The sequence below is a fragment of the Balaenoptera acutorostrata genome, chromosome 3 (genome assembly GCF_949987535.1).
Source record: "Balaenoptera acutorostrata chromosome 3, mBalAcu1.1, whole genome shotgun sequence".
Taxonomy (NCBI): domain Eukaryota; kingdom Metazoa; phylum Chordata; class Mammalia; order Artiodactyla; family Balaenopteridae; genus Balaenoptera; species Balaenoptera acutorostrata.
In genome coordinates this window covers 116011527-116016546 of record NC_080066.1, presented here as the reverse complement: position 1 = coordinate 116016546, position 5020 = coordinate 116011527, and positions in this window count along the sequence as shown.

Sequence of the window (5020 nt, the reverse complement as noted above, 5' to 3'; positions counted from 1 at the left end):
TGTTTCACCAGCTCCATTTAAATGAAATGGACATCTTGTGTCCTGAGGGGTGAGTCTGGCAATCCAATCCGGTGGACTGAGGTGTGGCTCATTACTGAGGACTACTCTCAACAGACTGTACATCACTGAATTTATGTGGGATTCCTGGAAACACTGGGCCATAACTGGAACGGAGCAAGGAGCAAATCCTAATTTGTAGCTTGGAAGGTTACTCGCAATGTAGTCAACTAAATAATTCGTGGTAAATTTTGCTTATTGTCCTTCTACACTAAGTATCAGTAAGGAAACCAAGAGTTAAAATTGTCATTGCAGGTGAACGTGCTATAATTAAGGGTTATAATAAAAAAGAGTACTTAAGGGCAAAAACGTTGCTATGTCAAGCAAGTGGCTCAGAATGATCCCCACCCCACCCCCAATCTTATCTCATTTGGAATCTCTTAGATTTTGTCCAGCATTGTTCTATTCTCTCACTGTGTGAACTTGGACAAGTTCCTTAGCCTCTCTACTCCTCATTTTTGTCCTCTTCACAATAGTGAAAATAATAATCCCTTGGTGGTGTTAGAGAATTCATAGAAATAATGTTTGTAATACTTTTAGCACAGTGCCTGGACTATATGGTGTTAAAAAAAGTGTTGGATAAATCAAAAAATAAGATCATCCTTGCCCACATTAAAGCCATTCAATGTAATGATAAACCTCTTGATAATATGGCATGGCAAAAACACAGAAAAGAATATTCAGATGCCAGCTTGGAGGGAGGGAAACTCTGGCACAGAAAGATGTTGAAGGGGTGAAAGAAATGTAGATGGTTTTCATCAGAAATAAAAAAGGATGTGATGGAACTCTCCCAAATTACCAGTAAAAAATGTAAAATGGTGCAGCTGCTGTGTAAAACAGTGTGGCAGTTCCTCAAAAAATTAAATGTAAAATCACTATATGACCCAGCAATTCCACTCCTAGGTATATACCCAAGAGAACTGAAAGCAGGCACTGAGGTACTTACACATACATGCTCATAACAGCATTACTCACAATAACCTAAAGGTGGAAACAACCCAAATGTCCATCGGCTTATGATGGATAGATAAATGTCATATATCCATGCAATGGAATATTAGCCATAAAAAGGAATGATACATGGTACAACATGAATGGACCTGGAAAACATTATACTAAGTGAAATAAGCCAGACATACAAGGTTACATATCCTATGATTCCACTTAAAGGGAATATCCAGAAAAGGTGAATTCATAGATACTAGAAGCAGATTGGTGGTTGCCAGGGGGTGGGGAAGTGAGGAGTAACTGCTTACTGGATACAGGGTTTTCTTTTGGAATGGTGAAAATGTTTTGGGACTGGAGAGAGGCGGTGGTTGCACAATATTGTGAATGCACTAGATGCCACTGAATTGCACACTATTTTTGGTGAATTTTACCTCATCCAAAACAAAAACAAAAACAAAAAAAAACCCCACATACGTACATAAACAGGACAAGAGTTGAGTGCTCTCTTGTTGTGGTTGAGAACACAAAAGCATTCCAGGCTTCCTCTTCCACTGAGCAGAGATTCCTTTCTTAGGGAAGTTACCTAATGTCCAGCCCCTCTGGGCCCTGGTTTCCTCATCAGTAGGAAAATGAAGTTGGACCACCAGGATCCCTTCCGACTCAAATTCCAAAGCAAAGAAATTCAGCTTCCTTCTTTTACCCTCTCTCATCCACATGCTTGAAAAATGACTGCGTCTGTACTGCAGATATACACTGGAAGACAATTTATTGAAATTAAATTACAGGGAAATTAATTTTAGTTATTAACAGGAAAAGTATTTTTTTTAAAGATTATTTTGTTTTGTTTTGTTTTGTTTTTAATACTTTATTTATTTATTTATTTATTTATTTATGGCTGTGTTGGGTCTCTTAGTTTTCGTGTGAGGGCTTTCTCTAGTTGCGGCAAGTGGGGGCCACTCTTCATCGCGGTGCGGGGGCCGCTCTTCATCGTGGTGCGCGGGCCTTTCACTATCGCGGCCCCTCCCGTTGCGGGGCACAGGCTCCAGACGCGCAGGCTCAGTAGCCGTGGCTCACGGGCCCAGCTGCTCCGCGGCATGTGGGATCCCCCCAGACCAGGGCTCGAACCCGTGTCCCCCGCACCAGCAGGCAGATTCCCAACCACTGCGCCACCAGGGAAGCCCAGGAAAAGTATTTTAATATTTATTATGATAATGATGGAAATTAACGGGCAAATAACTAGAACAAATGCGCTTGAACCATTATCTTGGTGTTTGCCCCTCTGACGTTCAGACTCCTCTGAGCCCGTGCATGGCTCCAGCCTGTCTGCACCCCTCGGTGTAATCACACACTGTGCTTTTTGCCAGTCACTGTATCTCAGGCTGCTCTGCCAAATGCAGTGCTGGCAGCCCCGAGTTGATTAGGAGGCCCTTGATTGATTAATAGGTGCCCTTGCCAAGTAGGCAAGAACCAGTCCCTGGTTCTTCTAAGGGATGGTTCTTAACTTAGAATACCTTTCTAAGCTGCCCATGCTTTGCAACCAAAGTAATCTAGAACAATTTAAAGATTACAGTCACTAAAACTTGCTCATAGACTGTTGCTCTGGTTACACCTAAACTAGTTGTAACTTTATTCTAAAATTATGGAAATATTATTTGAATAGTGAGCCAAATTTACCAGTCCCGGGATTTAAAGTCCTGGGTCCACATGTTCATTCTAGGAGGTGGGGATGTAATTTTGTGTATTTTATTGACCACTACCTCCTCCACCTTCTACTGCAGACTTCTGGTCCTCTGTAAATCCCCTAATTATTCCTAGGAGTGTCAGGTGTATTTCCAAAGAACCTTCAGAAAATTTTCAGCCAACTACCAAGTCTGTCATTTCCCCCCTTTTAAATTCAGGGATATCTACTTCTGAGGTCTACAACAAACCCCGAAGCTGCAAAAAACACAAGCCACTGCCTACCAGTGCCCACATTCAGGCGGCCTCAGACGGCTCTTCTCCTGGTTACATGTTATCCACGATGCCCCTGAAGGAGATCACTGGATGGGCCAAGGTATTGTGGCTATGCAGGGTTCCAGCCCAAGTCGGGGAAGGGCCTTCCTCTCTTTTGGTATTGCAGCTCCATTTTACTCCTTGCAGCAAATGAACAGTCCCCAGGTTTCCAACCCAGTCCCCAGTCCCTGAACATCCACCGTGGCTGGATAGGGAGGCAAAGCCAGGAGACAAGTATCCTACAGAATGCCTGACTCCCCCATTCACTGGCCCGTGAGGTTTTGCTCTGAGCCAGGCTGCTCTGCCTGACACTCTCCCAGTGACTTCTCTCTGGGGAGGCTCACCCCCCCACCCCCACCCCCCATCCCTTCATGCAAATAGACCCTTGGGCAGGCTTCGTACAAGCCCAGACATGCCCCAATCGCACGTGGAGGTTGCCATGCCTCAGGGTCAGACACCAGGTTCCCGGTACCTATTTATTAGGCACTTACTATGTGCTACGTGCTGGGGGTCCAAGGATGATGGGCTCCTGTCATCCAGGAGCTGCTGTGGGAATTTAGACGGCAGCTCCTCGAGGCTGACCAATCAAGCCGTTACCCCAGTTGGTGCACCTCCTGCCGAAAGGTCATACCAAGGGTGCCCACTATCGCCATCTCGGCAGAGGTCCTCCTCCCTGTATAACTAGGAGTTTCACCAAGTTTCTCGTGGACCACTTCTTCAGGTTCTTACTTGATGACCATGCGCCTCTGTGTGCTTCTTTCCATCCGTAGCAGCAGCATGCCTTTCCTGTTCTGCTCTTTGTTCTTGGCCCAGACTTCACTCCATTTCTCCTCTCAGATGAAGAAAAGAGAGGGCTACGGGCAGGAGAATAAAAGTGTAAACGTTGTAGGGGATTGTGTACAAAATGACACCTGAAAAGCCCGTACATTCTCCTTCTTCTTCTTCTTCACAAATGTTAATTGTACTTTTATCTTTTACTCAGTTTATTTAAACTAAAAAACAGAAACAGGTCACCCATTTTTTTGTTGTTCAACTTTATATAAGACCTAACGCATTGGAACTTACAACTTAATGTGAGAAGTGTACATTCTTTTGTTCAACCTACATGAAGAACCCAAGTGCAAACTGATGTAAAATTAAAAATGTAGAAAGGGCTTTGCACGCAATTTCTGAATCTTTTTCTCCAGAGTCTGTTCTCTGGTGTTCGGTAGGAAAGGGAATAAAAAAAAATTCATTAAGCAATCAGCTTACCTTTGGATAACTAAAAAGTCTTGCGGGACATGCCTGTGTTAGCTGTTACATGAGCATGTGGTGAATTCTGAAGGCAGACTTTCAGAACATCATATTTTAGTAAGAAGCTTGAAAGATAAGTGGATGAAAACATTCAGCAAAGCAAAATACAGTATTTTTAGGATTCAGTGAGATATGACCCAGTATTTCTTCATTGTTCACACCCCCCTTCATTGAGCTCATGGGACCTTGAACATAGTAGGGGTCAGGGAGATGCTTGTTAATTTTATTTAAAATTGGATTCCTCCCAGTCTCTCAGTGTCTTTGTACCTCCCGACCTGGGTCAAACAGCAGAGGAAAGGGGAATAAGGTACCAGGTAAAGCTAAAACGAGATCATTGCTAAAATATTTGTTTGTTCCTGGGTTTATTATTTTATTCAAAAGCCTGGGAGGTGACCAGCCTAGAATGTGGCAGTAAACTGTGCTGTTAATCCGTTTGCATTTTCAGAGTTGGGATCCAGGTTTTCAAGTTTGTTATGGGATTTTATGCAAAACAATATGCAAATCGATAGCATTCTAAAAATGCCGTCTGTTCTCCGGCCCCTCTCCTGGTCACAAACAAGGGAGGCTGGCGCCGGGCTCGCCGGGCTCCTTGGGCAAGGGGTAAACCCGGCGGGGTGACGGGCCGGGGGGGGGAGGGCTGTCCCGGAGGCGGTCCTGGGGCGGAGCCTGGGCGGGGCCCGTGACGCGCCGAGTCGGCCTGCTCAGGGGCTGGACCTCAGCCTCTCCCCGC